The sequence below is a fragment of the Choristoneura fumiferana genome, chromosome 26 (assembly GCF_025370935.1).
Source record: "Choristoneura fumiferana chromosome 26, NRCan_CFum_1, whole genome shotgun sequence".
Lineage (NCBI taxonomy): Eukaryota > Metazoa > Arthropoda > Insecta > Lepidoptera > Tortricidae > Choristoneura > Choristoneura fumiferana.
Genome location: NC_133497.1, coordinates 2,136,688 through 2,148,018, shown reverse-complemented (window position 1 = coordinate 2,148,018; position 11,331 = coordinate 2,136,688).

The window sequence follows — 11,331 nt, the reverse complement described above, 5'->3', positions numbered from 1 at the left end:
GTTGCGCAAACCGTGCCGCTAGAGGCGCTGTTCGTGTTTCCATACAAATTAAGATTTTAACGCAAACGCGATCGAGACGTATTTTGTGACCGAAAAAATACACTAGGGGCACAGAAGGCTTTCACGCTATGATGCGTAAGAAGACTGCTTCTCTTCTCCAGCGTGTACGCAGTAGCATAATAGTATCTGATCATGATTGCAACCTGCTGGACAGCCCTTTGTGGTGGCCCATGACTAAAAAGGTCATAGGGACAATAATTCGAAATTTTAATTTATTTTTTATTTTTTAATTAAGTAGGTACTAAATAGTCGTATTAAATGATATTGTAACGGATAACTCACGTTCTAAAACCGAGTTTAGCTCGACATGATTGCTTTATATTGCTTTTTCTGGGAAATTACATACGTTTTTTATAATAAAATTCAAAAAATATTATAAATGAAACGGAACAAAATTCAGATCTATTGTCAAGAAGACATTAATATCTAAGGCGTATTCTAAAGTAATGATTATATCATGGACAGGGATATTTGGAAATAATTCCGATCCGCGTTAGCGATCCTTCAAATAGCGAACCAACTGTGTTAAAAATAAAGTTGTGTTAAATACTTGTGATGTACTATACATATCACTTAATAATATTGTAAATCTGTTTAAAAAAATATACCTTGTTGAGTTTCTTGTCGGATTTTCTCAACAGAGATTTTTCCGAACGGTGGTAGATTTTTTTTGACATTTATAAGTGCTTGATAAAGCCTAAATTGAGTGAAGATTTTTGACTTTGACTTTGACTTAAAAAACGCGTCTTCATATTATAAATTGCTCTAATCGCTCTCTTGTGGTCCTTACCATATCACGACCTGCAGCATCCCCTGCTGGGTCGCTCCAAAGAAGGCCCTGAGTTGTCCGACGTCCCACACAGGGTTTCCATTGGGGCAGCACACAATCCTGGTCTTGCCCATATATCTGCACGTCTGGAAGTTCAAGGAATTGATAAGGGCGATTATTCGAAGGTTTCAACCGTCATTTATCTGGGCAGTTATTAGGGTTCCGTAGTCAACTGAAACCTTATAGTTTCGCCATGTGTGTCCGTCTGTCTGTCTGTCTGTGCCGTGGTGGCGACTGGTTTGACCTATGGCATCTCAGCAGAGGATCGTGGGTTCAAACCATGGCTCGCACCTCTGTGTTGTTCGGAATTCATGTGCGAAATTACATTTGAAATTTACCACGAGCTTTACGGTGAAGGAAAACATCGTGAGGAAACCTGCGAAGTAATTCAATGGTGTGTGTGAAGTTCCCAATCCGCATTGGGCCCGCGTGGGGAACTACGGCCCAAGCCCTCTTATTCTGAGAGGAGGCCTGTGCCCAGCAGTGGGACGTATATAGGCTGGGATTATTATCTTTCTTTCTTTCAAATTTCTATTTAAAATCGAGCGTCCCCCTCCTCTTAAATCTAAACCGTTGGGAGGAAAAATTTGAATAAATTCAGGATGGTGGAAGGATATGAAATTTGCAAGGAAAATTATAACGGCTAAGATTGCTTGAGAAATATTTAGTACCTTAAGGGCTGTTTCATCATCCATTGATTAGTGTTAACTGACGGTTAAATGTGATGCCGTCTCTATTTGTTTTGTTCGAATAGACGGAGACGGCATCACATTTAAACTAATCAATGAATGGGGAAACAGCTCCTAAGAGTAAATAGCAGCCTAAGGTATAAAATATACCTAAACTTGGAAGATTCCGTACACCAATACGAAATCCTTCGAAAAATATAACTTGATTTTTTCGTAATGGCTACGGAAATTTATTTTTGGGCGTGTCCGACACGCTCTGACCGGTTTTTTATTTGTTGTTGTGTTTGTTGGGTTTTTTTCCTGTTTTGCATTTTTATTACATTAATACCGCAGAATACCGCCCTCTATGATATATAACGTTATTATAACGTTCGTGCCGTTCCGGCACTATATAATATAGTATTTTCAACTTCAAGAAAGGAGGAGGTTCCATGTTCTAATGTTTGTATTTTTTATGTATGTTCACCGATTATCCAGTCAATTGTGGACCGATTTTCAAATCTTTTTTTTATTCGAAAGACCTCTTCTGAAGGGGTCCCAATGTCACCAGTCAAGATCTGACGATGGATCCTAGGGAAATCGAGGGCAAACCTCAAATTTTATAGGCACACCTATGGCGATTTTGGCATTTTTAGCATTAAGATAAGCATTTACATTTAGAGCATCATTTGGTAAACTGGACCCGATGAAAAAGACCGTAGACGACCAATGGAACTCGTCAAAGCTAAGTAATGCTCGCTCGTCTATAAGCGATCATGATTAATATAACTAGATAAGCGACTAAGAAGAAGCTTCAGAAGGTGGCTAAGTCTGTTATAAAACACTCTGTGAGATTTACTTTGGCTACGAATCACTAAAATTGAAAAATAACGAATTTTTTTAACAAAAAAGTAAAAACGACACCAAAAAAATAAAACAATAACAAAAAATGGAACCGACTACATAACCCTTTAAAATATTTTTCTAGGTATTTTACTAGCTTGAAGTCGGTAACTCAGCACGAACCAGCAGGAAGGAATGAAACCCATATAGTATGTAGGTGAGGTAAACGACTATTGCTCCACTCTTTCTCCTCTTCAATTTAGTTTTAATTTAAAGGGTCATACTGAAAACCAGCGGCTGCGGTTTGCAGTGGAAATTCGCTGAGTATGGCCCTTTTTATTTCTTTCGACATAATGTTTATTTTATCCTCTTTTTCCTGTCTAATATATGTATAAGATTATATAAGGTTGACTGTTTTGTTTAATTATATTTTTGTTTATTGTGCCGAATTTCGGTAAATAAATTTACTATTTATTTTTTTCAATATCAGGACTTTTCTAAGTGGTTATGTTGGGTGCCCTTCGCAAGGTCTAAAATTTTTTTTCTATAATTTTTTGGTCGAAATTGTTTGGTATAATATTGTAGGGATACTTCTTTTTTTAACCCCCGACGCAAAAAGCCCTGGGTGTCATAAGTTTGACCGCTATGTATGTCTGTGTGTGTGTCTGTCTGTCTGTGGCACCATAGCATGGCACTTATGAATGTCAAAAAAAATCTACCACCGGTTCGGAAAAAACCTCCGTTGAGAAGAATCCGGCAAGAAACTCAACGAGGTATATTTTTATTTTAAAACAGATTTACATATTATTAAATGATATGTATACATCACAAGTATTTAACACAACTTTATTTTTAACACAGTAGGTTCGCTATTTTGAAGTGATCGCTACGGATCGGAAGTATTTCCAAATATCCCTGTCCATGATATAATCATTAACTTTATAATACGCCTTTGATATTAATGTCTTCTTGACAATAGATCTGAATTTTGTATCCGTTTCATTTATAATATTTTTGGATTTTTTTTTGGAAGGGTTTATATAGCGATGGTTCTTAGACATGTTTCATCAAAATCGGTCAGCCGTTTTTAAGACACTGAACTTTGAAAGAACTTTGAAGTGTCATAGTCGGGGGATTTCCAACTTTTTGTTGGTTAGGTAGGTTAGTTGCATGATTTTTTTTTCTAAAGCACTTGGTCTATAATTTTTTTAGTCAAAAATTTTAAGTTGTAAAATGCTAAATCAATAATATTGTTAGATATAATTATTATTTAGTCTAATATTTAATGTCCTAAACAAAATAATGAAAAGAATTCATATTTGATAGGTACTGAAACAGTAAAGGGCGAACGGGGGGGGGGGGGGGGACGCAATAAAGGAAACCCAGGTAACATGATTGCTCAACTATAGGTTAGGTTAGGTTAGTAGTGTGTCAAGGCGCGTACCGCCTCGCCTAAGAGGAATAGGAGATCGACGAAGCGGAGCTCCGTCGACTTCGCCTCAGAGCCGTGAAATTCATATTTGTTTTCGAGGCGTAAAATTAGTGGTGGTGCATTTCGACCTAAAAATATTATGCAAAACAATTTTAGACCAGTCGATATATAGACCCGGTTTGGTTAGGTTATTGTTGCATACCTTCGGTTTTATACGATTTTGAACTTGTTTATACGCAAAAGAACAGTTATAGATGGACATGCAAGTGCCCACCCGATTGCCCTCCGCCTCGCAAGGGTCTCCTGAAAAAAAAAAGAAATAATTCTGTTAAAAATGTCATTTATAATGCAAGCTTTCTATTTTGGCATTGCTGTTTTTGCATTGTCATCCTGCTTACATTATGTATATCAAATTGCAAGTCAATCCGACCACTGGATGTGGGTCAAAATTAATTTGCAACTTTTGACCCAACAACAACAAACGGCAAGTCCGTTCTGGCTACGGAGCCCTAAAAAGGTGTTTCCATACAAATTGCCGTAACTGGGAAACCTATAGGGTACTTCAGGTTATTGTAAAAACTTGAAAAAAACTAAGTTAAAACAACTAAAATAGGCACTGTAATACTATTTTTTTCATTATACCTACCTACCACGGGCGTCTCGTTGTGAGTGACAACAAACTGGCGTCGCCGCCGCGTCCAGTTTTGCGGCTTCATAATTGACAAAATTACTATATTACCGTCGGAAGTGATAAAAAATGTACATAAGATAAAGTAACTTAAACACCTGTGAATGTTTATAAAACAATGCAAAATGTTGAGCAAAAATAAAATATGAATGTGTTAAATCGATCAAAACTTCTTCATGAATAAAATCGATTGTTAAAAGAAATCGAATCAGTAACGCATCAGGGCATCACTATTTTAATTAGTACTCGAGCTGTTAAAAGTTAAATAAATTTAACGATTGGAGCAATTATAGACTGGCTGTTTGGTGAATAAAAATTTCTATTATTGTTATTATTTTCTTTATTTTTTTTTCATTCTTAGGATTAGGTTTTTATAATAGTTATAAAAAATAAAATACAGAAAAGTACCTACATACAAAATAAAATATTATAAAAACCTAACCTAGTTTGCCGACGGTAACGCGGCAGGGCCCAAGCGGTACCGGTGGTCAGGGCCGCAGAGTGAGGAACCTCCGGACGATGCGTGCCGTGTCCAGAAGTACCGCTTTCTGTATCTGGCCCTTGACCCAGCCATCTAGCGAGAGTCTCTTGAGATGTTGGTCGAGACTCTTCGCTATTAGACCGTTTGCCGAATCGACTATCGGGACAATGATCGTCGAGTCAACATCCCACATAGCAGTCACCTCGTGAGCCAAGTCAAGGTACTTGCTGAGTTTGTCCTTCTCGGCCTTCACGAGGTTCTCGTCATTTGTGATGGTGATGTCGACGAGCATCAATCATCAATGTTAACTTTGACTTTGACACAACCTGTCAAGGACGTCAACAGACTTAGAGAAGCCGTCGGGCGACAAGTCACCAACTACCACTTAAAGTCAGCAAGAGGGAAATCAAACTTATGCATAGCATACCTAGTAAGGTTAATATTCCACCAATCTTCTTTTTAACCCCCGACACAAAAAGAGGGTTGTTATAAGTTTGACCGACGTTTGACCGCTATATGTGTTTGTGTGGCTGTGTGTCTGTATGTCTGTGTGTCTGTGTGTGTGTGTTTGTGTGTGTCTGTCTGTCTGTGGCACCGTAGCTCTTAAACGGGTAAACCGATTTGTATGCTGGTTTTTTTTAATTGAAAGGAGTTTTTTTAGCTATGGTTCTTAGACACACACACAAAAAACACGCCTGTATTCCCAAATGGGGTAGGCAGAGCACACGAAACGTTACCGCTTCGGAGCCACTTTTAGCAATTTTAGGCTTTAAGATTGCCAAAAACGGTACAATAGTGACAGGTTGCTAGCCTGTCGCCTACGGTATACCTTAACCTATATCCTCAGTCGCCTCTTACGACATCCACGGAAGAAATGGAGAGGTGTAATTCTAACCCGACACCACACAGGACACCAGGTTCTTAGACATGTTTTATCAAAATCGGTTCAGCCGTTTTTGAGATATTGAACTTTGAAGTGACAAGTCGGGGGCTTTCCAACTTTTAGTTGGTTAGTGGCAGTTAGTGACCCTTGCCTGCCTCCGACGAGGTTAACCAATCCGCGCTGTGAACCAGTTTTGTGCACCGTTTTGATGTAAGAAACATGCAGTCTATACATAGATGTCGATAGAAAGATCTTAATTTTTTGTATCTGTCTGTCTACGTCAGTAATCTAAAATGACCCCACGCTGGGTACATTTCTAACCGCCGACGCAAAAAGAGGGGTGTTATAAGTTTGACCGCTATGTGTGTCTGTCTGTGGCACCGTAGCTCTTAAGCGGGTGGACCGATTTGAATGCGTTTTTTTATTTGAAAGCAGGTTTTCTAGCGATGGTTCTTAGACATGTTTCATCAAAATCGTTTCAGCCGTTTTTGAGATATTGAACTTTGAAGTGACAAGTCGGGGCCTTTCCAACTTCTTGTTGGTTAGGTTATACTATACATAAATTAAATAATACAAAATGCATGAACAAAATAAGGAAAAAATATAAATATTCACCGTATATTCGAACAAAACAGGAAACTGGGCCAATGAGTACCTATTAAATGTTATTTTTGTCACTGATTATGATTTGGGGTTATTTATTCCAGGAAAAAATAAATATGCAACTGTTTTTGAAGTTAATTACTCAATTCATTAAAAGAGCTCAGGGATATTTTTTATCCCTATATAGACGGTTTACATTACAATATAATATAGGTAGGCATATTATTATTGAGTCAAAAAATCAAAATTGTCTGGGAATAATGAATATACCAAGACTTTTTTCATGACTGTGTGTAAATAATTTTTTCACTTCTCATGCTCGTAAAGTTCATGTTTATGGTGTATCTAGGCGACATAAAATTACTTTTTACGCTCTAGCGCGTAAAATAAAATCTTCGTCTAAGACCAAGGTAATCAGGTGTCAACAGCCATAAACAACAGTAATTTTTTCAAAGATTTGGACTTAGCAAATTTTGAAGTAGTTTATCGACTTAGAATAGTTTCAATAAAAGTGAAACTACGGGGAATCCATTTCAGTTTAAAGTCTCTAAACACTTGGAAAATTTCAAGATGGAAATTTATTGCAAACTTCAAATTGATTTAAATGAGCGAATTGGAAGGGCAAAATTGAACTTTAAGAAGTCGCCAAAAGATCTTTATTTTGTACTAGCTTTTGCCCGCGACTTCGTCCGCGTGGAATAATAAATTTGAGAAGTATTTGATTTATTTAGGATATATAAATAGCACATAGAAACTTCCACAGTTACTGAAAAAAACCTACTTTAATACATTGCTATAAATATAAACTATTTTTTTGTTCTTTCATCCATCCATAAATCCATGTTCTTTGGTAACACATAAATATTTTGCGGTAGCCACATTTTAGCAATACCCTACCCTACCAACACAAAAGGACTAATTATTATTCTTCATAGTGAACTCTTGACACCTTACGTCCTTTAATGTAAATTAGGAGGGTAGGATTATAATTAAAATGGCATTTTTACTAAGCATAGCTACACATATTTCCGATAAACATACTTATAGTAAATTTGTTTGGAATTCCTTAAGAACTTTCATCCCCATATTTTCAAGTAAATAGGTCGAAATTTTAAAAGCGCCGGAAAAAATATTTTTTGGGTTCCGTAGCTCAAAAGGAAAAAAATGGAACCCTTATAGGATCACTTTGCTGTCCGTCCGTCCGTCTGTCTGTCAAGATCCTCTATCTCGTAAACGCGCGGAGTATCGGTATCGAATTGAGATTAAAACCCTAAACTAAGGTCAATAGTCTCGAAAGCTGTGAAAAATCAAACTTCTAAGTCGAGGCAATCAAAAGCTACAGTCATTAAAAAGGTGTGTCCATACAAATCGCCTTAACAGAAAAAGTTATAGGGCACTTCCGGCTATCCTAGAAACTTGTTTTTTTTTTGCATAAAGGTAGCTCTTATACTTATGTAGTTTTAGTTGCCTTTATTTTGATTTGTACTATGTTATGTTTTTTTAATAAATACCCCTATAAAAAATCAATCAGATTAATCAATAAAGTTAAAATAATATTTTTTGTTAATAATGCATGAAAAATAAAAGGTACCTAGTAAGTGAACAATGTTTCAATTGTTGTTGTTCCATCTCCTCTCAGTCAAAGTGAAAAGCGGATTGTAAAACTCGAGCATTAATTAAACCCATTTTCCCCTCGACGTGTCTGTTTCGCCGTACCGGCTCGGGTGGCTATAGGTATAACGTCTCGGGTAAAATAGCTCGTTTTATGCTCTTGTACAATCTACTATTGAACATGAAACTAATGTGAGACACTCACAATCAATTAAATAAACTCGTAGGTACTCGTGTAACTTACGTTTTAAATCGAGTTTAGTGCGACATATTTCGGGCACAGAGTGGTGCACTGCAGAGCGACGCGTATGCGTAATACCTATGTCATCATCATCATCATCATCCCAGCCTATATACGTCCCACTGCTGGGCACAGGCCTCCTCTCAGAACAAGAGGGCTTGGGCCATAGTTCCCACGCGGGCCCAGTGCGGATTGGGAACTTCACACGCACCATTGAATTTCTTCGCAGGTTTGTGCAGGTTTCCTCACGATGTTTTCCTTCACCGCAAAGCTCGTGGTAAATTTCAAATGTAATTCCGCACATGAATTTCGAAAAACTCAGAGGTGCGAGCCGGGGTTTGAACCCACGACCCTCTGTTTGAGAGGCGATAGGTCAAACCACTAGGCCACCACGGCTTTAATACCACGGATTTAATATATGTGTATATAAATAAATAAATAAGTAAATATCACGGGACAATTCACACCAATTGACCTAGTCCCAAAGTAAGCTTAGCAAAGCTTGTGCTTATGGGTACTAAGCAACGGATAAATGTAATTATATAGATATAGATACATACTTAAATACATATTAAACACCCAAGACCCGAGAACAAACATTCGTATTTTTCATACAAATATCTGCCACGACACGGGAATCGAATCCGGCACCTCAAGCTTCGTAGTCAGGTTCTCTAACCACTAGGCCATCTGGTCGTCTAAAAATTTAAACATTTTTTTTCTACAAAATATGTTTTCTTGACACTTTTTAAGGTATTGTATCCGAAGGGTCATAATCGGCGCTCTTTAATTTCACTTGGCTACACTGTCTGTTCGTCTATCCGTCACATCTCAAGAACCGTCATATTCCCGTTATCACTATCCCAGCCTATATGCTATATGCGTCCCACTGCTGGCACAGGCCTCTTCTTAGAATGAAAGGGCTTGGGCCATAGTTCCCACGCGGGCCCAGTGAGGATTGGGAACTTCTCACACACCATTGAATTGCTTCGCAGGTTTGTGCAGGATTCCTCACGATATTTTCCTTCACTGTAAAGCCTGTGGTCAATTTTAAATGTCATTTCGCACATGAATTTGGAAATAGTAGTAAATACTATTTTTTCACCCAGCAGTTTAAATTTTAGAGAGGGGGGGGGGGCACGATTTTAATGAAAATATGAAAATGTACACTGTAAAGTTGAATATTTCGGAAATAGATTACTGAATCGAAAAATCGACTGGGAAACCCCCCAATGGTTTTATCCAACGATATCCCATACTGCTTAGCTTAGAAAAAATAAACTACCCCCACATTACGTCTAAGGTACCCTAAAAAAATTTTTATTTTTCTTTATTTTACCCCTTAAATTGCGAAACTGAAGTGGCAGTGGGTGGGGCACATTGCTCGCAGGACTGATGGCCGATGAGGTCAAAAGGTTCTCTAATGACGTCCGCGGGCCGAGAGACGAGCTGTCGGTAGGCCTCCAACAAGATGGAGCGACCACCTGGTTAAGATCGCGGGATCGCGGTTCGCGGTGGATCCGAAAAGCACAAAACCGGTCTGAGTGGAGAGCCTTGGGGAGGCCTATGTCCAGCAGTCTTTCGGCTGACATGATGATGATGATTTTACCCCTTTGTCGGCGTGACTGATATCTATATATATAAATATATATCTATATTCTAAGTCCTGACTGACTGATCTATCAACGCACAGCCCAAACCGCTGAAGCTAAATGCTTGAAATTTGGCATACATATATCTTAGACATAGTACACTAAGAAGGGATTTTTTGAAATTCCCACGGGATAAGGAATAAATGGGATTTACATTTTCACTTTGAAATGGCTCTATTTCCGTAACTATAATTATAATAGACATTAAATTTGGCATGCAAGTTGGTAATAATAACTGCTAAAAACTGTTTTCAGGATTTTTAGAAATTCCCACGGGATAGGGAATAAATGGCATTTATATTTTCACTTCTAAATAACCCTATTTCCGTAACTATTATTAAGAGACTTCAAATTTGGCATGCAAGTAGCTAACAACAATTTTCATAATTTACCGAAATTCCCACGGGATAAGAAATAAGGCGTACTATTTTATACTAGCTAATTAGCTGATTTAGAGACTTGCTATTTGAAACATATATTTTTAGAAAGTCATAGAGGTAGGTAGGTAAAAAGGATTTTTTCGAAATTCCCACGGGATAGGGAATAAATGAGATTTATATTTTCGCTTCAAAGCGGCCTTAACTCCGTAATTATAAATATGAGACCTCAAATTTGGTATACAGGTAGGTAACAAACACTAACAGGTAAAAACTGTTTCAAGATTACCCAAAATTCCCACGGGATAAAACGTTTAAAGAGGATTTTATAAACTAACTGAATCATAAAACGCACAAGCTAAACTAATTAATCTAAGGGCTGTAGATTTGGCATACTCGTACTTATGTAAATCTGGTGAAAATACAATAATCTGGCAGTGACATCCAGGTAGTCCGGCCAGGATCGTCTCCGCAGGAACGAACTCCTCAAAACAAGAAACTTTGCAAGATTATTCAATTTCTTTCAATGACAATTCATATGATAGACACCACCTGATGCTATAGCAGCAGGTGATGGTGGTAGTAGTGGTGATGGCTTGGCTATAGCCAAGGTCGTCTGCTCATGAGGGAACCCCTCATAGGTTGATAGCTCTGATACGTAATTTTACAGCCATGTACGTTCAGTTTTGACACACGATTATTTCATTAGAAAGAATGAAATAGCTATAAAGATAAAAAAAATTGAACACAGTGTAGTTTTCTATAGTTTTTACTAATTCTTATCTCGCGGGAATTATCTAATAACTATCGTGTACGAAGTTGCGGTCAAAAGAAACACGACAAACTATAACGTTTTTCGAAATTCTACTCCTGAATATGCGAAACAGCTGGAGTTCAAAGTTGGTATGAATTATGATTATGTAGGTTGAATTTTTAATGCGAAAATTTCACCATCTGTCTGAA